The sequence below is a fragment of the Loxodonta africana genome, chromosome X, assembly GCF_030014295.1.
Source record: "Loxodonta africana isolate mLoxAfr1 chromosome X, mLoxAfr1.hap2, whole genome shotgun sequence".
NCBI classification, from domain to species: Eukaryota; Metazoa; Chordata; class Mammalia; order Proboscidea; family Elephantidae; genus Loxodonta; species Loxodonta africana.
Window position 1 is genome coordinate 32028664 of NC_087369.1, and position 25396 is coordinate 32054059.

Below are 25396 nucleotides of genomic sequence, written 5' to 3' on the forward strand. Positions count from 1 at the left end.
CTGCTGCAAAAGACCTCTTTAAAGTGTTAAAAAGCAAAGATGTCACTTTGAGAACTAAGGTGCACCTGACCCAAGCCATGTTATTTTCAATCACATCATATGCATGTGAAAGCTGGACAATGAATAAGGATGACCAAAGAAGAATTGATACCTTTGAATTATGGTGATGAGGAAGAATATTGAATTTTCCACCCTCTTGCACTTTCCTTTTCTATAAAAACCAAAAAAAGAACAAACCCATTGCCATCGAGCTGATTCTGACTCATAGCGACCCTATAGGACAGAGTAGAGGTGCCCTGTAGAGTTTCCAAGGAGTGCCTGGTAAATTCAAACTGCTGACCTTTTGATTAACAGCCCTAGCACTTAACCACTATGCCACCAGGGTTTCCTTGATGGTAACAGGTTTGGGTTTTTTGATTTATGTCACATAAATGTGTGAATGTCCATCAAGAAAATTGTAAGAGTAAAAAATATTCTTTTTGCCAAACTCAGGAAATTCAAGTATAATATTTCTTAAGATAGGTACACAGAATAATTTTACAAAACAAAACATCAAACCATCATGGCTGTCAAGTGCCTCATGAAGGTTTTAGTGGTAGTCACATTCATTTTATATAGCGAAATACTGCTTTCCTCCTGACAAGTGCTGTTATCGCAGTGCTTTCCAAGTCGTTCTTAATGACTGAAGTTGACTAGCATGGAAAAATGCAGTAAGTCTCCTGTGTTGACAAGAAATCCTCCCGAATTTGCCAAGCAAATGCCAATTTATCAGAAATAAACCTATCAAAGGAGATTATGGTGTAGAATAGGGAAAGAGGTTTCTGAATGAGTACGTACCGCGTGACTGATATTCATTAAAACAGAAACTATAAAAAGACCCGAATCGTTTAAAATTTGAATCTAAAAAGAGAAGTTCACCCATAAATTTCCTCTTGAATTTTGGCTAAATAACTGAGCATTCTGAAATTATATCCAGACTCTTCACGAAAAAGAACTTGTGCTTGAATACGGTTATGAAAATAGCATGCCAGTATTTTAACCTTAAAACAGTTTAATGTTATAACACTTAGCATTCCACTCCTACCCTAGTCCACCAAATTAATATGTTCCTACGTATTTGTGGGTAAATTAAATCATCATAATTTCAGAGAAGTGGTCCCTTCATTTTTGATTGATCTTTAATTAGCAGTGGCTTAACAGGTCAGCGTTAAGAGGCTCTGTCCCCCAGTGTCTCTTAAGCAGCTAATGATCAATGGAAGATTTATATGCACAGGGGAAATCTACTATTTAAAGAAACTCAGTAGTGAACAATTTTATATAAGGATCCTTTTGTAATTGAATAATCACTCCCATAACTTTTCTCTGTGGTAGTGAAGATTTTTACATTTTCATAAGGTAAAGTTCATCAGTATGAAACTGCAGGTGGCATTTCTAACTCACCCCGCTTGAAGTTCATCCACCCATCACCTCATGTGACTTCCCCATGTCTGTCAGTGGAAACTAATGTCCCTAATGTGACATTCTGCCTCCTCAGAGGAAATATTAAATTTTATTCACCAGCTGCAGGATCAACAGTATTTCATTTTAACCTAATTCTACGAAAATTGATGTGCTAGGGTAGAATATTTCTGTAACCAGAATATCTCATGCCCCGTTATGACAAATGAGTTTATTTTCATAAAGAATACACTTTGAAGGCCATCCTACTATGTGATTGATCTGCCTTGGTTTTATTGAAACGCATCCTAATAGAATGACTTCCCGTGGTGTCATTTGTTTTCTCATCATTAAAACTGCGAGGAGAGTTCTGATTCTGAAATTTAAAGGGAGCACATTGTATTTTGATTCTTCTGAAATTTGTATGGCCCTTCTAATTATATCATTCTGCTGATCACTTATTTTTATCTTAATGTGTGCATATGTATTTAATAACATTTTCATTTTTGATATGAAAGTGTATACAATGCGATTGGACCTGTTACTTTATGAATGAGGCTATTACCAAGATGTGCCTAAACATATGCTCCAAAACATGCCAGGTGCTTACACAGGAGCCTACTATGCACAGTATCCAGAAGGTTTTTAAACCTGAGCCCCACAGCAAAATCTCATGAAGAAGCCTCTTTTCAATCTACCGCACAAAAGCCCAACACAATTTTCTCAGAAACACTAAGCATCTTTTTTAAAAATTTTATTTTTTAAATATGTAAAATCTAATTACAACATGTACTAATGACTTGAATAAAAATAAGAAGAAATAATTTTTTAAAAAAACCTTTAAAAGTGTTGTTTTTGTTTTTTATCCAAAATTCATCTTTACTGAAGCCTTGGCCCAATGGCCTTCTCAGAAGACTCCTCCTACTTCCACTTCCCTTCTGCAATGAGTATGAACGAAGCTTTCAAGTTGCTTAGGATACCAAGGGATTCGGCAATTCTCTCTCCCTCCTACCTCCGTCAGTGGTCTTCTCAAACTCAAAAACAAGCTACAGGCTTTCTCACTCTCTGAGAGTTTCTGTTTCTAGTTTAATAAAAGCAGGGCACCCTCCTGAAACTTGATGCCAAAGAATCATGTCTACAGAATGTTGGTGGCTCTTTGAGTTGGACGAGAACAAAGGAAAACGCATTACTTTTCTGGCAAAATGAAATCAAGCGCACCCTGTCACATTAACCCATCCCTAGAAACAGGATACTTACCAAATGACGAGCTCTAGGAAATTTTGAGATTATTTCCACAAATATTCACTAGGAAGACATTATGTGAAATAGCTTAGGAAAAATTCAGTGAAAAAGGTTTTGTTTTTCTTCTTAAAAGAAAAACAAAGGAAAAGAAATTTTTGGTGCCAATTTTAAATACAGTTTTATTTAAGACATTGCATTTTCCACTTACGATAAAGTGCTAATAAAGTGCAGTGCTGGCTTCCTTTCCCTATGCATAGTCCATATTCAAGAATTGAGACTACCCAGAAATTTAGTATAGCACTGTCACTTTTAAAACTGCCACTGAATGTGCTACAGATTTGGGTCCTTGAATTGTTTCCTGTGGAACAATATTACGATATCTGTGCTCGGGGATTGGCTTCATCAACTTCTTCAGTGATGGATCCAGAAAAGGCACCACTAGATGGAGGAGTTCCACCACCAGGGAAGCCCCCAGGCATTCCTCCAGGCATGCCTCCTGCACTCAGGTACAGCTTGGTAATGATGGGGTTGCAGACTTTCTCCAGCTCATTCTGCTGATGTTCAAAATCTTCCTCCTTTGCTAACTGATTCTTATCAAGCCAGTTGATAATTTCATTGTACTTGTCAAAAATCTTGTTTGTCCTCATCATTGGTCTTGCCTTGAAGTTTTTCATCTTCAACTGTTCCTTTCATGTTAAATGCATAGGATTCAAGTGAATTCTTAGAGGACATCTTGTCCCTCTGTTTCTCATCTTCAGCTTCGTACTTCTCAGTGTCCTAGACCATATGCTCAATGTCTTCATTACTCAAGCGGCCCTTGTCATTAGTGATGGCAATCTTGTTCTCTTTTCCAGTACTCTTATCCTCAGCTGAGACACTGAGGATGCCGTTGGCATAAATAGCAAAAATGACTTCAATCTGAGGCGCACCACAGAGTGCAGGAGGTATGCCAGTGAGTTCAAACTTGCCAAGTAGGTTGTTATCCTTGGTCATGGCACTCTCACCTTCACAAACGTGAATGAGTACTCCAGGGTTGTTCTCAGAGTAGGTTGTGAAGGTCTGTGTCTCCTTGGTAGGAATGGTAGTATTGTACTTGATGAGGACAGTCATGACTCCACCAGCAGTTTCAATACCAAGGGAAAGAGGAGTGTCAAGAGCAGTAAATCCTGAACATTTTGATTTGTCTCCAGATAAGATAGCTGCCTGTATAGCTGCACCATAAGCAATCAGCACTGATGGTCTTGTTCAATTCTTTTCCACTGAAGAAATCATGAAGAAGTTTCGAATCTTGGGAATACTGATAGAACCACCCACCAGGAGAATGTCATGGATTTATGACTCATCTAGCTTGGAATCCCTAAGGGCTTTCTCCACAGGGTTCAGGGTGCCATGGAACAGGTCACCATTCAATTCTTCAAACGGGCACGGGTGATGGATGAATAGAAGTAGATCCTTCGTAGAGAGAATCAATCTCAGTACTGGCCTGGGTGCTGGAAGATAGAGTGTGCTTTGCACGTTCAAAAGCAGTGTGGAGGCGACGAACAGCCCTCTTGTTCTCGCTGATGTCCTTCTTATGCTTGTGCTTGAACTCGGCAATAAAAATTTGATTGCCAAAGTCTTCTCCACCTAAGTGAGTGCCTCCATCTATAGATTTGACCTCAAAGATTCCATCTTCCGTGGTGAGGATTTACACATCAAAAGTGCCACCTCCTAAGTCAAAGATTAACACATGTCTTTCACACCAACTTTTTTATCTGAGACATAAGCAGCAGTTGGCTTGTTGATGATTCTGAGTACATTGAGGCCAGCAATGGTTCCAGCATCTTTGGTAGCCTGACACAAAGAGTCATTACAGTAGGCTGGTACAGTGACAATGGCATTGGCAACAGTCTTCCCAAGGTAGGCTTCTGCAATTTCCTTCATCTTCGTCAGAACCATAGATGACACCTCCTCTGGATAGAAACTTTTGGTCTCTCCCTTATCCTTATATTCTATTTGGACCTTGGGTCTGCCTGCATCACTCTACTCCATGAAGGGCCAATACTTCATATCAGACTGGACAACAGCATCATCAAATCTTTATCCAGTCAGACATTTGGCATCAAAAACAGTGTTAGTGGGATTCATCGCAACTTGGTTCTTTCTGGCATCACCGATCAATCACTCAATATCAATAAAAGAGGTATAGCTTGGGGTGGTTCGGTTGCCCTGATCATTTGCAATTATCTCCACTTTCCCTAGCTGGAAGACACCCACATGGGAGTAGATGGTGCCAAGATCAATGCCAACTGCAGGTCTCTTAGGCATGATTGCTCAGAGTAGGGCCCGGCTAGTTGACAAAAGAAATACAGTCTGAAGAGCTGCCATGGGTTCAATGAGCAGAAAAACAAAATTTTAGTATATCAGATGATAATGTCAATTAGAAACTTTAAGACTTTGTAATTAATCAATTAAATTTTTAAATGCTTTCTGAATGTTGTGCCTATTTTTGTCTAAATTTACGTACGATGTAATTAGACTATTATTATATGCTTTATTATAATACAGCCTGTTTATTAGCATGAATATTTGCTTCAGAATTATATATCACATACTCTATTTACAAAAGGATTTATACAAAGATATTATTCTTAGGCATAAATGTAATGATTAGTGTTTTTAAAGCCCTTCTATATTTTTTGGATATTTCCCATGAATAGTGTGTTTTCACTCCAACGCTGTTTATTAGGATTTGCTACAAATTAGAGAGTGGGAGTAACATTTTTATATAATGGAGATAAATAAAACAAGAGTACCTTATATTAGATGAATAAATGAGCTTTCAGCTTCAGGTGAAGTTAAGTGTCACTGAAAATATCAGTTGCTATATATGAAAGAAATGTTAAATCAAGAGGAAATTCTACTGTTGACAGATTACAGGGCAGATGGGCCTTTATTTCCTTCTAGTCACCATTTATGTGCATTACACAAAATAGGGGATTGAGGCAAGTAGATAAACAATTTAGAAGGGAAAAAATAAAAAAAATATATATTCATTTTTGTCTCAGATAGACAGCTGATTCAAACAAAAGTTCATTAGAGGATTTTTTGTTGTTGTTGTCAACTTCCTGTGCCTAGACAAAATTTATACTTGAAGAATTACAGATTCTAATATTTCATAGTTCGGGCTCAGATCATAGGTGACAAGCCACTTAAAAGGCAGGAGTGGTGCTGGCCTCAAGGACAACTAGAACAATGTTGGAATACTCTCTTTCTTCTCTGCTTCTCTTCAGATGGTGTCTTTCTTTACAGAGGTGGAGCACTGCTGGCGGGTGGAGGAGGAGAAGGGAAGACACACAAGGTGGGGGCCAGTACTTTCCTCAGTCTTCTAATCAGAAGTAAAAGTGGAATTTGGAACTCTAGCTGGAGTTTGAAATTCTCTTGGAAGGAACTTTGATTGGCCTAACTTGAGCTTCACATTTAAACCTTGGACAGATCACTATAGCAACAGAGGTGAGGTGCTTTGACTTGGTGGCTGCCGTATGTTCTCTTCCCTGTGGTGAGAAAGCCCATACATTTGTATGAACGCATGAATGTGTGTATTGGGTGGGAGCTTGTACCAGACAAAAGGCAGAGGAAGAAGCAATAGTCATTACAGAGTCCGTCTTTCACATTCGATATCTGTTTTCTTTAACTTCTTTGGCTAATCCACAACTTATTGACTTAGTTGTTACCCTTATTACACCTTTTCATTAACTTAGTGAGGTCAGAACTAGAAAACCTGATGTCTTTCAGAGCAGTCACTCTCAGACTGAAAACTCTTGCCTCTCCTCCCAACTAATACTGATATTCCCTTCCCTTCTTTGTATCTGTAGGGCATATTTCTCAGCTCCAGACCTAAATCCATCTCTCTCTTGTCTCTAACCTGTGTGTTACATTATTTCTCAATCTTATACTTAATGTGAACCTCAAACCAGGTGTCAAATTCTAAGCTGTTAGGGACATTTTCAAGTAAAAGATACAGTTCCTGAAAAGATAGAAACTCTAAAGCATGATCATTAACTCAAATGTTATTGTTATTAGGTGCCATCGAGTCAGTTCTGACTCATAGTGACCCCGTGTATAGCAGAACAAAACATTGCACGGTCCTGCACCATCCTCACAACAGTAGGTATATTTGATCCCATTGATAATTGCCACTGTCAATCTATCTCATTGGGAGTCTTCCTCTTTTTCACTGACCTGCTACTTTACCAAGCATGATGTCTTCTCCAGGGATTGGTCCTTCCAGGTAACATGTCCAAAGTAAGCGAGATAAAGTCTCACCATCCTCGCTTCTAAGGAGCATTCCGGTTGTACTTCTTCCAAGACAGAATGCTCAAATGAATGAAATATACATGAGTAAAGTGAGGCCAGGAGTAATACAATAAAGAGTAGTGAGGACCATGGTGAAATGGGTAACATATGTCCTGCTTACAGGGCTTCAAATTCATTTTTAACACCAAAACCAAACCAAACCCATTGCCTTCAATTTCCATTCATAGCGACCCTACAGGACAGAGTAGAACTTCCCCATAGAGTTTCCAAGGAGCATCTGGTGGATTCCAACTGCCAACCTTTTGGTTAGCAGCCATAGCTCTTAACCACTATGCCACCAGGGTTTTCATTTTTAACACCAGGAGGGCTAAATAAAACATGTTTTGTGAGTAGTTTTAGTAAAATGACCTCAGTATCTGATCCCTTGGTTGATGAATCCAGTCTTTGTGCCCACCAAATACGATTTCACTGTGGAGTCACCTTAAAAATCATATAGGTTTGAATTAGGATCTGGATTCAGAATGGCTATCATGGAACATGAATCCGTTCCATCATGCTGCAGATTGCAACATACTATAGAGTGATTTGTAACATCTTTGGAACAACTAACATAAAAGGAGCTCTCATCAGAGAATCAGGGAATTTACAACAACACAGTTAATCATGAAAGGAGAGTTACCCCATTGGGTGACGCAGGAATCATAAAGGTAGAATCAAATGGGCAAATTCTCTTTAGCAATATGCCCCCCACAGAGAAGTAGCTATGCCTCTTTTGTTATTACGTATTTGCTAAGTTAACAAAAGTAGAGACATCTGTTAACTATCTCAGCAGACATTTTTACTTACTCCTCTCTTCACAAATTTCTTCTAGATGTATCTTTGTTTCTAAGGCCCCATACTTGAGAGTGGGTGTCACTTAATTGACTTGCAAGGATATACCAAGAAAAAGATAGGCTAGAAGATCAGTGATTATCCTTGCCTCATTAATTGGAGCCTACAGGCAGTAGGTTTAATGGATTTAATGCAATCATCATTCCTATACATGGTGATCAGGGTCAAGAGTTGGGACAACAGAGAGTAACAGACTCAGTTTGTCAGGCTGTCTAGTTTTGATTGGATCAGAAAATCCTCATTGTAAATCGAAAGAATGCTATGGTCCTTGCTTAAAATATTATGTGTTTGCTTCTTGCCTAGAAGATAAAGGAGAGTCACTTCATGATATGGCCCCGTTTTGACTTCATAGTTTCATTTGCCCTTCCACTAAGCCCTCACCACCAGTCAGGCATTCCTGACCATACCATGAACTTGCATGACTGCATCCTTTGCGGATGCTGTGCCCACTATCTGGAATTCCCTTTCTTGCCTCTATCCCTTGTGCCTACCTACTTAAATTTTTAGACTCACCTCATGTCACCTCTATGAAGTCTTGCCTGACTGCACTCCCAATAAAAACCAAAGAAACGAAATTTGTTGCTGTCCAGTTGTTTCCAACCTATGGCATCCCCATGTGTTACCAAGCAGAACTGTCCCATGGGGTTTTCTTGGCTGTAATCTTTATGGAAGCAGGTTGCCAAGCCTTTCTTCAATGGTGCCACTGAGTAGGTTCAAACCACCAACTTTTGGTTAGTAAATGAGCACAAACTGTTTGTGCCACCCAGGGTCCTTTTGTACCCCCACTAGGCAGGATTAACTATCACCTGTCAAATGCTAGCAAGCCTCTTTTCATACTTGCATTACAGCATTTCTCTCATTCTTTTGTGTACCTATCTTTGTGTGTCTATTTCCCTTACTGCACTGGGGAGTCTTACAGAATGGACTACAGTGTTTTCATCTTCACATCCCTAAAATGTCAGTCAATACCTGATACACAGAAATATATGAATGGACAAATCGTGTAGCATCTACTCAGCTCTAATGCACATAAATAAAAGCCAGCATTTGTAACTGACCTTTTTCAGTAGCTGTATACTACAGAGTAATGGAGTACAGCGCACTAAAACTGTTGGTTTTGATTTGATTGCCTGGTGTGATTGAAGATTCCCCTTCATGGATGAGGGAGACAGATAGGTAGAGAAGGGCCCAGGAGTTTGGCTGCGCTATGAAGATCTAACAGGTAAACCCGGCAATAAATCAAATCCAGATTAGACAGAGGAGTCAAGCTCGGATGGATAGTGAAGGTCAGCAGAGCAGTGGGTCAAGTTTGGAGAAATAAATAGGAGTTAAAAGAACAATTACATATCATAGTCCAGCTAGGAAACTGGTCAAGGGTTGAAGGTTAACTGACATCTTGAGTTTAGGTCAGATCTCTAAAGTTTAGGCAAGTAGAATCCACAATCTTAAGAACTGGAATGAGAAATGAATTCACTAATTCCATGTACTACTTTTTTATTGAGTGTTCACTGGGCACACAGTCTGGTAAAAGCTTCCTGCAGTACAGCCTTGGCTAACTTCAGGGATGATCCTTTTTCTTCAAGAAGAGGCCAAGACTTTCTGTCCTCATTTCCACATTCAGCAGTGAGTGCGTGCCAGCCCTCAGTCAAAGTCAAGGTCCTATAGTTGCAACGTTCCTTGAGTAATGATCATAATCTCTCTTTGCTCCTGAAGTGTTTACATCTGCAAGGCATTTTTATATATTGGCTCATTTAACCTCTTCAACAGCCTGTGAGGTCTGTATTGTGCATCCATTTTACAGATTGTGGCTGAGGCTTATGTGCTAGGCTTCTTGGGACATTTTTAAACATGGAAGTGTATTGATTGTGATTTCCTTCTTCACCTCTTTGTTCAAAGGTTCTAATTGTGAGCAATGCTCTTTTAAGTCATGCCCTCCATGACCCTCCTGTAATATTTAGAATGGATTCTGTCCTTATTGACTACTTTGATTTCTCTTTTATTTCACTGCTAACAGATTCTGCGTATCATGAAATAGAACATTTAATAATAATGCAATTGCACATGAACTTGTCTGCGGGTGGCTTTATACCCTTCCTGTTCAGTTGCATGTCTTCTGGATCTGCTTCTGTTCATCTTTACCTCCTTTCTTACTCCCATTTTTTTTGTACTTCTGCCCTCTCAAGTACACTTTAACAGACACTTTTCTCCTTCCACTGATCATCAAGCATTAATTTTTATTTTTTTTCAAGGCTCTTAGGAAAATGGAAGTGCTTAGAGCATTCATGAACAGAATGTCCCGTTGGCTGCAAAAGTTAATGTGAGAAACGCAGCAAGTTGTAATCCCTTCTTAAATAGCAAGGAAAAAGCAAGTGGTCTTATTCCACTTCTTAAAATAGACAAAGTGGAACTAATAATTGACTTGTCAATTTACTGTGACTATTAATTCCCTGCGCACAATGCTGGCCTTTGTTAATTTAGGATTCACATTTTCTTTCCGAATATAATTATCTGACTATATAGAGAGAAGTAATTTAAAGCCAGCTAATGATTGTTTGAGCATTTAGAGTTAAAAACTATGTAGACATTAGTAAATTATCCATTTAGAAAACCTGTAACAATTGGATCAAAATTAATGTTAACCAAAAAGTTAAATTGGACTTTGGTATTTTTATGACATTTACAGGACATATTGCCCACAGCTTGTAAATGTATGTTAACTTTAAAGAACTTGGTAAGGTTTATACAGAAATTGAAATGCCCTTGTTATGTAAATGTATACTGCATTAACCTAATAAAGTAATTTGCAGTTTCTCCTATGGGGCTGGCATTTACCAGGTGCAAGGCCCCATAAACACCAGTATTAGGAAACTTCCACCAATTGTGAAGATGATTATAAGAATGAAGGTAGCACAGTCATAAAGTGAACTCTTCATTTTAAACATCAAAGACTAAAATAATCTAATTATTAATTTTAATTTTATAATAGCATACTGTTATGGATTGAATTGAGTCCCCCCAAAATGTGTGGAAAATTGGCTAAGTCATGATTCCCAGTATTGTGTGATTTTCCACCATTTTGTCATCTGATGTGATTTTCCTATGTGTTGTAAATCCTACTTCTATGATGTTAATGAGATGGGGTTAGCAAGAGTTATGTTAATGAGGCAGGACTCAATCTATAAGATTAGGTTGTGTTTTAAGTCAATCTCTTTTGAGATGTAAAAGAGAGAAGAGAGCAGAGAGACATGGGGACTTCATACCACCGAAAAACAAGAGCCAGGAGAACAGTGCGTCCTTTGGACCTTGGGTCCCTGTGCTGAGAAGCTCCTTGACCAGGGAAGATTGATGACAAGGACATTCCTCCAGAACCGACAGAGAGAGAAAGCCTTCCCCTAGAGCTGTGAGGGAATAAATTTCTCTTTGTTAAAGCCATCCACTTGTCTTTTGGTAGGGGACTTGCCGTTGACTAAGTGAGAAATTCAGTGGCCTGAAGTCCTTCATCTTCAACTGTCTATAACGATTCTTAACTAAGAATGAGAATCATAAAAACCTGCATAACTTTTGCAAAATACGTGTACAGGCGGTCCCCAAGTTATGAATGAGATCAGTTCCTAACTGTGTCTTTAAATCAAATTCGTACTTTTGGAACCGGTGCATACGGTTTCACTTACTTACGTGCAAGAAAAGGCTCAAAGCCTTTTCAATGATTTAAAAGCTGCATGTGCAGCAAGCAAAGGTGATTGTGATGAAGAATTTGTTGTGAGTAGGGGTTGGTTCAATTGTTTCAAAGTGAGGGCAAATTTACATACTATTAAAGGGCAAGTACTAGTTGTCAGTAAGTCTGACATTCATAGCCCAGGAAATTACCATGCTCAGGTTCCTAGCTTCCCTGCCCTCCTTACCTGCACCCCCATACCTGAAATTTTAATTTATTGGATCTGGAATGGAGGTTGAGAATCATTGTTCTCTGTCTTGTTGGAACTTTCAAGGTCTTCAAGTGAAATTTTTTTTTTTTAGTCTTATATATAGAATTTCTGATCTGATGGGTCTGATTTTTTTTAGTCATTGTTATGATCTCCATGCTTCTGGAGGTATTTGCTATGCATGTGAGGGAACTCACAGACACATTTGGGTTATCTCATCAGTCTTTTTTCATCAGTCAGGCTGTTATTGCCAATAAAGGAAGCTCTATAACTCAGGCATAAAGGGTTCAAATGAGGGCATCTAAAGATTCTTCCAAATGGAAGCTTGTATGAAACTATTCTGGGAAATAAGGATGGGGACGAAGTGGAGAAGGCACTGCTCAGAGCATAGTGGAAATTCAGCAACAATTTGAGTCACTTACCTTACTGAAAAGTTATCTCCTCTGTATCTGTATTGGCTTCCTGTGGTTGCTGTAACAAATTGCCACAAACTTGTTGACTTAAAATGCAAACATTTGTTCTCTCATAGTTCTCGAGGCCAGAAGTCTGAAATCAAAGGCCATGCTCCCTCTGGTGGCTGTAGGGGAGAATTGGTTCATCTCTTTTAGCTTTTGGAGGCTGTCTGCATTCCTTGACTTAGGGCTACATCACTCCAGTATTTGCCTCTTTGGTTAAGTCACCGTCTCCTCTGTGTCTTCCCCTCTTCTGTCTGCCTCATATCTCATCTCTCACCCAGCCTTTCTTTTATAAAGACACTTGTCATTGGATTTATGCCCCACTTGGATAATCTGTGATGATAGTCTCATCTCAAGATCCTTAATTTAATTACATCTGCAGAGACACTTTTTTTCCAAAGGAAGTAACATTCACGGGTTCCAGGGGTTGGGACATGCACACATCTTTTGGGGGAGCCACCATTTAACCCACTACAGTATCTGTCACATGTTTTATTCTATTTGCTAAGACTATGATACTGAGTAAAATTTACGGGATGAATGAACAGTTTCTTGTCAGCCAGAGACCTCTTAACTGCCCTCGATAATTGTCAGGGCCCAACAATTATGTGTGTGTGTGTTGTAGTCATTCGTTTTTTTCACTTACGGATAATTTTTCCCAGTAACCCTGTAGATTACCAAATGCGGAAGACAGTCTTAGACGTTATGCGTAGCATAAGAGTTTTGAATAAGTAAAGCAAAGGGAAACATCCCTCCAAACCTTTTCCAAGTACAAGAAAAAAAAAAACATGATTAATTCCAGTAGTTCTGAGAAAGCAAAGAAAGTTGGATCCTATCTCTTCAGAGGTGAATTCAATTGTTCTCTTACATTTGGCAAGAGTTGACTCACCTGAAATAGAAAAGGATGTCTGTTCAGAAGTGAGTTAGTTATTGTATCTACCAATGGAAAATGGCATATTGTTCCCAACCAAAGTCTTCACAAATAAACATTTGGGAATAATTTGCCTTTCTCCATTAGTAGACACATCCTGGTATCTAGCCATAACAATTATAACTTTTTAAACTATGGAACTAGTTGCTTACCTTGTTCATTTTCCTAGGTCATATAATTCATCAGTAGAGTTATATTAAAACTTTTTAGAGGTGCTAATAAGGAAGTATTCATTTCATCAAGCATTTATTGAACGCCGGCTGCATGTCCAGCACAGTGTTAGGCAAAGCAGTAAGTAAATACTAAGACAAATGTATTACGTGAGTTCGGAGAGGAAGAACTGGTTTCAAAAGTAGGGTCAAGCAAGGCCTCATGGTGAAAATGTTATGTGAGCTATACCTTAATTAAGGAGTAGAATTTCGGCAGACAGAGAACTAGAAAGGCATTGGCAAAGAAAGACTGGTGTTAGGACAAGCAGAGAGTTGAGAAAGATTTGGAAGGTGGACAGTACTGCAGTCAGCAGAAGCAGGAGATAGATGAAAGAGTAGTGCCAGAAAAATGGATGCAACCAGATCACAGAGTATCTTGATTGCTATACTTAAGAATTTAGATATATTTTTCACTAGCTAATTTTTTTTTTTTAATGTATATGTCCACAGAAGGTTTAAAAATTGTTTTAAGAAGGAGGGGTAGAAGAGAGTCCAAGGTATATCCAATATTCTTTGCCATGAATATACCATTAATACTCGTTGCCGTCAGTCGAGTCAATTCCAACTCATAGCAACCCTATAGGACAGAACAGAACTGCTCCACAGAGTTTCCAAGGTGCAGCTGGTGGATTCAAACTGCTAAACTTTTTGGTTAGCAGCTGAATGGTTAACCACTGTGCCACCAGGGCTCCATACCATGAATATACCATGGACTGCAAGAAGAACAAACAAATCTATCTTGGAAGAAGTACAGTCAGAATGTTTTGTTGTCTTACTTAGGGTTGCTCTGAGTCAAAACAGAAGAAAGCCCAATTAGTAAGGTAGTCTCATAGTAGACTATAGAATTAATAAGAGAAAGAAGAAACCAGAGGCCAGAAAATCAACTGGGAAACTAATTGTCTAGGCGAGAAGTGATAGATTAGGATCTGAGAAAGGTCATATTTGAGAGGATCAGATTTCAGAGAAAACTAGTGGTGAGGTATAAATTTTGTTTTGGGTTTTATAGACTAATAGGAAGTAAATTTGACGGAGAAAGGAGTCAAGGAAAATACATTTTAATTATGGCCGACTAATAGGAGAAGGTGGTGCCAGTAATAACAAGAAGGTCAAAAAGAAGAGCAATGTTTGGGGAAATACATTGAGTCAAATAGTGGTTATGGGCTGGTGGTAAATTTTGGCAAGGCTCTCCCACAGTTGGAAATATGGACAGAGCTTAGGTGAGGTGTTTGGCCTAGACTGTATTTGAGAGAATGAAAACCCTGGAGGCATAGTAGACCAAAAGGTCGGCAGTTCGAATGCTCCAGGCACTCCTTGGAAACTCTATGGAGCAGTTCTGCTCTTTCTTATAGGGTCGCTATGAGTCAGAATTGACTTGATGGCAACGAGTTTGGATTTTTTTTGGTATTTGAGAGATTCTCCTAGAAGTGACATGGGAAGTCAGACACTTAGTGTTCAGAGGGACAACATTTATTTCTCTCATTCTATCTTAAATTATTATTGCAATAATTAAGTATACTAATTTCTGTATAGGAGCCCTGGTGGTGCAATGGTTAACCACTTGGCTGATAACTCAAAGGTCGGTGATTTAAACCCACCAGTGGCTCCGCAGGAGAAGAGACATGATGATCTGCTCCGGTAAAGATTATAGCCTAGGAAACCCTATGGGGTGGTTCTACTCTGTCGTATAGGGTCGCTATGAGTCGGGATCGACTCCATGGCACCCAACAACAACAATTTCTGTACATCTTATTTTCCCCACGAGAACAGGTTGTTGTTTTTGTTAGATGCTGAGTCCGTTCCAATTCACAGCAGCCCCTGTGTACAACAGAACGGAGCACTGCCCCATCTGTGCCGTCTTCACAATCTTTGTTATGCTTGAAACCATTGTTGCGGCGACTGTGTCAATCCGTCTTGTTGAGGGTCATCCTATCTTTCATTGACCAAGCATGATGTCCTTCTCCAGGAACTGGTCTCTCCTGATTACATGTCCAAAATATTTGAGACAAAGTCTCGCCATTCTTCCTTCTAAGGAGCATTTTAGCTGTATTTCTTCCAAGACAGATTTATTTGTTCTTCTGGCAGCCCGCGGTATATTCAATATTCTTTGCCAACACCATAACTCAAATCTATCAAGTCTTCTTCAGTGTTTGTTATTCATTCTCCAGCTTTCACATGCGTATGAGGCAATTGAAAATACCATGGCGTGGGTCAGGGGCACCTTAATCCTCAAGGTGACATCTTTGCTTTTTAACACTTTAAAGAGGTCTTTTGCAGAGCCTTGGTGGTGTAGTGGTTAAGTGCTACAGCTGCTAACCAAAAAAGGTTGGCAGTTCAAATCCACCAGGAGCTCCTTGGAAACTCGGTGGGGCAGTTCTACTCTGTCCTATAGGGTCGCTATGAGTCAGAATCAACTCAATGGCAGCGGGTTTGGTTTATTTTTGGTTTGCAGATCCCTGGTAGTACAGTAGTTAAGAGCTCTACTGCTAACCTGAAAGTTGGCAATTTGAACCCACAAGCTGCTCTGCCAGAGAAAAGACCTAGGGATCTGCTCCCATAAAGATTACAGCCTAGGAAACCCTATGGAGCAGTTCTACTCTGTCCTATAGCCCCAGGCCATTGAGTCAATTCTGACTCATAGCAACCCTGTAGGGCAGAGTAGAACTGCCCCATAGAGTTTTCAAGGAGCCCCTGGCAGATTCAAACTGCTGATCTTTTGGTTAGCAGCCGTAGCACTTAACCACTACGCCACTGGGGTGTCCTATAGGGTCAACTATGAGTTGGAATTGACTTGACGGCAATGGGTATGAGGACAGGAGATATGTTTCATTTATCTCTGAGTAATTATTTTTTTTTAATTAGTAGATAGATTGTGTTCAATAGGTTCTTACTGAATGAAGTTTAGGTTGTAATTTTTTGTTTTCTTTATTATTAATTTTGGAGGGGCAAGAATATACACAGCAAAACATACACTAATTCAACAATTTCTATGTGTACAAGTCAGTGACATTGTTTACATTCTTCAAGTTGTACAACCGTTCTTACTATCCTGTTCCAAATTATCCCACCGCCATTAACATAAACTCACTGCCCCCTTAGGTTGCAATATTTTTGAGATTATCTTGTTTTTCTAAGTTTAGTGGAATCTTTTTTATGTTTACTCCTTTGCTTGAAAACAAAAGCACTTTTAGGAGTTTTGCTACAATCATATTATCACATCAGTATCTAATCTTTCACGTTTCCTTGTTTTTTTTCCAATTTCTTTTAGTTATTTACAAAACATAAGTGTAAGACGTGACTAGAAAAACTGCTGATTATTTCCACACATTAATTATATCCATTCAAACTCACTCATTCACAAATATGTATTATCAGATTAATGTACTAATAGAGACACTATAAATTATGCCTCTTCTTTTTACTATTGCTTCATGATCTTTTGATTCTGCCCTTGAAAAAAACAAACGTAGCATAGATATATGATATTGAAATATTTAGTAGCTTTGAATAATTTAGACAAACTTTTAAATAGCTGAGATTGTGGTAGAAAATAGAAAAAGTCAATGGATTCAATAATTTTTCAACAATTACTTTAAAATATATAAACCCAAAAAACCAAACCCATTGCTGTCAAGTTGATTCCAACTCATAGCAACTCCATAGGACGGAGTAGAACTGCCCCACATGGTTTCCAAGGAGCAGCTGGTGGGTTCAAACTGCGGACCTTTTGGTTGGCAGCTGAGCTCTTAACTACTATGTCACTAGGGCTCCAATCTTGACTCTACCCTTATAAACTGCTCACTCTTGAGCAAATGTCTTTAATCCAGTAAGACCACACTTCTTATAAAAAAAAAAAATTAGGATAATTATAGAACCTACTGAATCTGGTTGTTTTGATGATAAATGAGATTACATTTGATATCATGATTGCATAAAATGAATGAGATGCAGGGCTTATCCTAATGCTTGACACACAATAAGCATGCCATAAATATTATCTGTTGTCAGCATCCCTGCTTATTTCACAATTATTTTAGAGGAGAAAAGAGTATTACTCATTTTTTAAAGAATACAGAGCATTATTCAGAAAAGAATGGAGATTCTAAAAAAGTTTTTTTTTCCCCTGGAAATGAATTTTGAAAAGGATTTTGATGGAAATCTTGTATTTTCAGTGAGGAAGACAGAACGTGGCAGTCTGCTTCTGTAGAGACTTACAGTCTTGGTAGCCTTATGGGGTCACTAGGAGTCGGAATCAACTCCATGGCAGTGGGTTTGATTTTTTGGTGTTGGTATATATACCCTGGTGGTGTAGTGGTTAAGAGCTTGGCAGCTACCCAAAAGATCAGTAGTTCAAATCCACCAGCTGCTTCTTGGTAACCCTATGGGGCAGTTCTGCTCTGTCCTATAGGGTCGCTGTGAGTCAGAATTGACTCCACGGCAATGGCTTTTCGGGCTATACTGGTGTCTTGATTGAGAAAATGTCTCCATTCTCACTGACTGGGTTTGTGACCACTAAGCATATCACACAGTATTGGCCGCGAATGCACAAAATACCAAAACAACAAGCACAAATGGAGGAAGCGTTGGGGGACATTTATAGACAGATACATATTAGATTAGTATTTATTTGGAAACCATGGCTATTTGCATTTGAATTCCTGTGACCTGCTTACCACTTTTAGGTTTCAGATTGTTTTCTTGCTCCTTTGTCTTTCTATGCTATATTGATTTTCTGAGTGTTTGAGGGACTTCCATTTTCCAGCTCATTTAAGTGCATTTCATCCTGCTGTGTTGGTCATCAGCAAGTCAGGAAGTTGGTGCTCAAATGGCCACATAATGCAATGTGATTTGAAACAAGGGGAACTGCACTTGTCTGTGGGCATTTTCATCCTGGGTTGCTGAAGGTTTTCAGAAAGTAGAGTTATCAGGCTTTGTTTCATAGAGAATGTTGAATACCATCTAGAGCAGTGGTTCTAAGACATTTCGATTTCAGAAACAAATTGAATTATTTAAAAAACAGACCTACAAACGTACATACACAAACAAACACATAAGTCAATCATCATAAAGTTGCCAACTGATTTAGTTTGCCAAGTGATATTAGTAAAAAAAAAAAAAAAAAAAGAAAGCACCATCTGCTATTGATGTGATTTTTAATTTCTTAAAAGGGCAGTTTAAAATCCAAAACTTCTCAGAAAAAAGCCAGTCATTTGAATTGAACGCATTCAACTTTATTTTTAAAAGCTCACTATAGTATCCCCTCCCACACACACACACACACACACAAACACCTCATTTTGCCGCTACAAATAAGAGCATCAGCTCAAACCTAGCCTTGACTGTTCCTCATCATGCCCTGCTTCTAGGATAGACTATACCAAAAAAAAATAAAAAGCAAACCAGTGGCTGTTGAGCTGGTTTCAACTCCTGGCAACCCCATGTATATCAGAGGAGAACCGTGTTGCATGCTGTTTTCATGGCTGTGACCTTTTGAAAGCAGATCACCAGACCTTTCTTCCAAGGTGCCCCGGGTGCTTTCAATCCACCAACCTTCTGTTAGTAGAATATATTCACAATTAAAATAACATATTTGATAATAAAACCAATTCAAATGCACAATAGGGTTTTTTGTTTGTAGGTAGAGTTTTCTCATTGATACGTGTGTTTGTGGATCTTGTTCACAGTCCAAGTTAAGCGGAGGATTCATTTTCATCGTGATTATGTGTGCACACAGTTCAAAGCCATGTGTGTATACAGAGTCAGGGTCCTTAGTCCTCACTCCGCTTCCTAGAGGCAGCCACCTGCAATTCTTAGAGCTGACTCTTTGTATTTACTTCCATATCTCTGAATAGCCTATGTGATACAATGACTTCTTCATTTTTTCTATTTATTGAAATCAATTTATGGATTTATCAATTGACTTCCGGTGCTGTAGATGAAAATATAGTTATCTTTCAAATCCTCACCCATATTACACAAATGTACATCTCCTGTCTTCCCATCCTCCAACGTAGTTAATTTTAGCTCCATCACTGTCTACCTGTTGCTTGTGACTATGAAAACACCAGTGAAAACTGAGCCACTTGGTATAGTAATTTGCCATGTCTGTCTTTTGGCTTTACTTTTTGGGATATTACCTAAACTTTGTCTTCTAACCCTCTTACTGATTTTTTTTTTCTGATACACACTTTTTAGTTAAGAGTGTCCCTTTGTTTTCTGCATGTGTCTTTTCTATAGCATCCTGTTTTTGTCACATGGAGGCAATAATATCTCTTTTCTCTTTGAGGCCATTTACATTAGTTTTTTGTTTATTCGTTTTAGAGGAGTGTTCTTCTCTGTGAGCCCTAGTGGTAGAGTGGTTAAGCACTTGCCTTCTAACCAAAATGTTAGCGGTTCGAACCCACCAGCCACTCCACAGGAGAAAGATGTGGCAGTCTGCTTCCGTAAAGATTCCAGCCTTGGAAACACAGTGGGGGCAGTTCTACTCTGTCCTATAGGGTCGGTAAGAGTCAGATTCAACTCAACAGCAATGGAGTACACATTGTTAATCAAGTTGTTCTGTGGCTTCAACCTCTACCGAATCGAAAGGCAGTTTTCCATAGAGTAGATTCGGACTTAAGCTGGTCCCACGTGCGTCAGAGTAAAGATGTGTCCCATCAAGGTTCAGTGGCTGATTTGTCAGAAGTAGATCGCCAGGCCTTTCTTCTGAGGCACCTCTGAGTGGACATGAACCTCCAGCCTTTTAGTTAGTGGCCAAGTACTTTAACTGTTTGCAACACTCAGGAACTCCTCTGCTGGATTAAAAAAAGAAAAAAATATATATATATATATAAACAAATCAATTGATGTCTAGTAGACTCTGACTCATGGTGACCCCATGTGTGCACAGAGGAACTGATCCATAGGGTTTTCAAGGCTATGACCTTTCAGAAGCAGATAGCCAAGCCTTTGTTCCAAGGTTCCTCTAAACCAAAAGCAAACCCGTTGCCATCGAGCTGATTCTGACTCATAGCGACCCTATAAGACAGAGTAGAAGTGTCCCATAGGGTTTCCAAGGAGCGGCTGGTGGATTCAAACTGCCGACTTTTTGGTTAGCAGCCAGACTCTTAACCACTGCTCCACCAGGGCTCCAAAAGGTGCCTCTAGGTGGGTTCAAACTGCCAGCCTTTACAGCTCAGCTTTTTCAGGTCTTCTAAGTGGATTATTACTTGCTCATTAACTTTCCAGCTTCCAAAATTCTGTTGCTGTCGTTTCCTCCCCTGTTCTCCTGGTCATCTGGGTTTGTGCTTGCTTTGAAATCCCCCCCCCTTTTTTTTTATCTCTATGTATTGCCTGGAGGGAAAAAAATGGTATTTCTGTTTTCAATCCACCATCGTTACCTGGGAGTGTCCATGTGACTTTAGGAAACTGGTTCTTGACATTTTATAAGGGGATGGCATAAAAATAAACTGTCAACAAATCTTCATAGAGGATTTATGAGCTTGGACAATATTGTAATATTCTCTATTAGCTAATGTGACACAACTCTAAATTAAAGTGAACCCAGTCATGTTTGCTATTGTTGATGTGCTACGGACAACATGAGTGACTGTCATTTTTAATTAGTCGGTGGATAATTGCAGTCATATGCCTAAATCCCATTAGTGGTTACTTCTTAACGTCAGTAACATGCAAATACTGAAAAGATTCATTTTCCTTTTTCTTTTTTAATGTGGTGGAGAAGGTCAACCATGCTTTGTGGGTTGGAATTATCAATAGGACACTTTTATTTGGCTTAGCATTTTCGTATCTTTTTAGCTTAACTGTCCGTTGTGAGACTAAGCTTATTACTGTCATGTAAGATTCGTTAAGCAGTGCTATTCATATCTAAAATCTACCATGTGGAGTGATTTATCCTCATTTCAGAAAAACCCGTACACCAGATATAATAGGCAGATCTTCTTCTTGTTAACCTCTTATACATATTACGGACAGGGGAATCAAAACAGAATCTGTTAGCTCATCTCCTTGGAAGCCAGGCAGTTTCTATACACTGGGAACAAGTGTGCCCTGGAACTAGCTATAAATGAATCCTGCTAGGGTCTGCTTTTTCTTAATCATCTTATCCTGTCAAACAAGGGACTTTTCTCCTCTTCAATTTCTCATCTATTTATAAAGATTTAATTTCAGCTTAAAATTCAATTTTAGCCTTTATTGCTGAGCAAAAGATTTCCTTATTGCAACCCAGCCTGCATGTTTATGAAGGGCTCCATGTGCAAGCCGTGTGCATGCAGATGTCAGTCAGGGATAGCAATGGCCTTGTAGTCAAGGAGGCTACATCTCACATACTTCGGTCATATTGTCAGGAGGGATCAGTCCCTGGAGAAGGACATCATGATTGGTAAAGTACAGGGTCAGTGGAAGAGAGGAAGACCCTCAACGAGATGGATCAACACAGTGTCTGCAACAATAAGCTCAAGCATAACAAGGATTGTGAGGATGGCGCAGGACCAGACAGTGTTTCCTTCTGTTGTGCATAGGGCCGCTTTGACTTGGAACTGACTCGATGTCACATAACAACAACAATTGATCCATTGGGTAATTTATGAGAGGTCTTTCCTAATGCCTCATGGAATTTTAGAGCCAGGTGAGAGTATCTCAACCTTGGCACTGTTGACATTTGGGGCCAGATAATTCTTTATTGTGGAGCATTCCTGATCTCTACCTCTGAGATGCCAATAGTACTACCCCACTCCAGTTGTGACAATCAAAAATCTCCGCAGATACTATGAAAAATCCCCTGGGGGAAAAACTTGCCTCCCCTGGGTTGAGAGCACTGCCTTAGAGAAATCTAATGTAGCCCCCTCAACTTTACACCAGGAAAGAATTGACGTACTGTATTTTAAGGAAGATCACACAACTAAATAGTGGCAGAAATTTGATTAGATTTCCAGTCTCCTGATCCCAAATTCATATTTCACATACAACAAAGAGTCTTAAGGCAGTGTCTTCCATTTAAAGCAATGCCCCCAGAACATATGGTCTAAAAAGTGTTCATATATTGTCCATAACAACTCAGTAAGATAGGCCAGGTTTTATCAGTGAAAATGCATAATAAGAAAGGTTATGATTTGTCCAAGGCCATATACCTAGTAGGGAAGATACCCTGAACAGAAGACTTCAGATGACAACTCTGGTGCTCTTTCCAAAATCAGTGCTTACCCTCGGTAGTCAGCATAGACTTGATTTAAAGAAAGAGCTTCAGGAAAACTCTCGGGGATCATTTCTACACCATGACCTTTATTTCCAGCACTCCGATCCTGTATCTTTTGCAGACAGAGTAATACCAGTAGCCTTTTTAAATTGGTAGGAGGAAGGGAGTTACAATACCTGCGCAGATCTTCACTATTTATTAGCTTTTGCCCAGCTATAATTATCTTGTACCTGAATGATTACAGAAAAACTGACCTCACCATATAATAAGGATAATTAAATTCTCTTATATTACAGATGCTACTGATAATTTCCAAAGAATTTTAGAGTGGTATGAATGAAGTCGTATACCAAAGCTTTTGCTGTCTCGGATTTTGTTCCAAGTCTTTGTCATATAGTGACATGAAATCTAAATATTTAACTACCTGCCACTTGCCATTCATCACTGCATCGCAGATAGAGAGGCTTTTATGGAAATAAACAATCTGGCGTTGGTGAAGCACCTAGCAGGTCACAATGGCAACACTGGAGAAGGGAAGAGTGAGCACTTCCAACAGGCTTCCAGCTATCCCTCTGTAATCATGGCTGTTCATCTTTAAAAAAAAAAAAACTCAGTTTGAAAGTATAGATTCCATTTTGTTTGTGTAGTGGTTTATAGAAAACTATGAAAATGATTAAAGGAGAGAATTAATAGCAGGGTTCACATACCTGCATATGAATGTTTTAATTTTTTAAAAAGAAGTGGCCTGTAAAAAGTTGAACTGGCAAAAGTTGTGTGATAAATGTATTTACAACAATGACCAAAAAAAGAGTAGCTGCTGAGGCTAACTGAAATCTTCATGGGATTTAGTTCCTTGGTTTGGAGGTTTACCATCATGGTTTCATGGGACATTCCAGTTAATTGACCTAATAATGTATTTAGTGCTTCTGTTCTACCTCCTAGTTCCTTGTTTACAGCTTGGGGTCTTAAAAGCTTGCAAGTGGCAATTCAAGGCGCACCAATTGGTCTCCATTTGCCTGGTGCAACAGAAGGAGAGTTAGGAATAGCGGGGAAATGTAGAATATGTGGCTAATTGCCTTAATGAACAACTGCCTCTTTTGCCAGGAGACCATAAGAACCAGATGATGCCTGGCTACCATTACAGAACATTTTGATCAAAGAGTCTACAAAAGAATCCCGATCAAAAGGCGGGAAATGCAGAACAGAATTTCAAATTCTCATGGACTCCAGACTTTCTGGAACCACGAAGGCCGGATGAACCCCTGAAACCATTGTCCTGAGATAATCTTTAAACCTTAAACCAAAAATATCCCCTGAAGCCATCTTAAAACCTAATAGTAATTTAGCTTAAGTAGTAAAAAATGTCTGCCTTGAGCATTATGCTATTTTAAAACTATATGGGATCAGATTGACAACAGCAACTCGAAAGTTTAGGTAGAAACCTTTAGGGGCAGTGAGTTCATGTTAATGGTGGAGGAACAACTCAGTAAAGAAGGGAGAATGGTCGCACAACTCAAAGAACATAAGCACGGTAACAGTTTCTACATGTAACTGAAGTGTACGTGTAGGTACAGTTGCACTCGTGTACTTTTTTGCTGTGTATATTCTCAACAATAACAAAAAATAAATAAACAAAAATAAGCGGCTCTCAATGCACACATGAACTTTCCACTTTGTTTTTAACTTATTTACTACATTCTTTGGGCAAAATGTGTGTGTGTGTGTGTGTGTGTGTGTGTGTGTGTGTGTGTGTATTATGTGTGTATTACCTAAAACTAAAATTGTTCTTGGTCTAGTAAAATGCAATTAGTATCTGTAAATATTTGGAATAAATTCAGAAATGTTTTGCGTATTCTATAGAAATTTCAAGAATAATGTAATTTTTTTATTCCCCTTGTAATGATCACCTTCACCAGTAGACAGGATGCACATCTGACCCTTCATATCTACTGAATCACCAAGTCACGAATGCTTCTTAAGTACATCTCAAACCGGTTCACTCCTCTCCTTCACAGCTGGCACGAGCACAGTAGCCACTGTCAGCACCTCATTAGGAGTATGGCAGTTGCTTTTTAACTGTTCTTCCCCACCTACTCTTGCCCCCTTCTAATTAATTCAGCCCCAAGCAAGCAGAGTGACCGTTTTAAAGTGTTATGTGGGCCATGGCATCATCCTTCTTAAATCCTTTCCATTGCACTTGGGATAAAATTCTAAATTCTCCATGCAGAACATGAAGTCTGGCACAATCTGACTCCCTCAGTCTCTTCTTTGGCTACTATTTTTTTCTGTTCACTAAGCTCCAAGCACACCCCACCATGCATCAGGCCTTGCATTAGAGACTTCACACATGCTGTTTTCTGTTCCTGGAATTTTCCTTTCCCATACCTTCATTTGGCCAATTTTTACACATTCAGTTCTAAGCTTAAATATCACATCCTCTAGGAATCTTTTTATGATTCCCCCAGAGTACTATGATTATTTATTCTCTTAGCATCCTGTCCTTTTTCATTGTAACAACAATCTCAAGTAACCCTGACATTATATGTTAAATGTTTGTCTTCTCCAGTAGACTCTAAGCTCCACAATGGCAAAGTCTGTCTTCATTACACGATATTTCCAGTTGCTAAAAGAGTGCCCAGCATACAGTAGACATACAATAATAGGTTGTTGGGTGAATCTCTTAATAGAGAGAAGGAAAAGAAAGTAAGAAAGAAGGGAGGGAAGAAGGAACGAAGGATGGAAGACAGGAATGAAAGCAGGAAGGCAGGAATGAAAACCGGAAGGAAGGAGGAAAGGAAAGCAGGAAGGCAGGAAGGAAAACA

The 25396-nt window shown here is 39.1% G+C and overlaps 1 protein-coding gene and 1 pseudogene across 1 annotated transcript in view; one reads left to right on the forward strand and one right to left on the reverse strand.

Annotated features, from left to right (window-relative positions):
* The window catches only part of IL1RAPL1 (interleukin 1 receptor accessory protein like 1), a 722800-nt gene that overhangs the window by 382453 nt on the left and 314951 nt on the right, over nucleotides 1–25396 (forward strand). The gene's annotated exons all lie outside the window — the stretch shown is intronic.
* On the reverse strand, nucleotides 3018–5011 carry LOC104846425 (heat shock cognate 71 kDa protein-like; annotated as a pseudogene).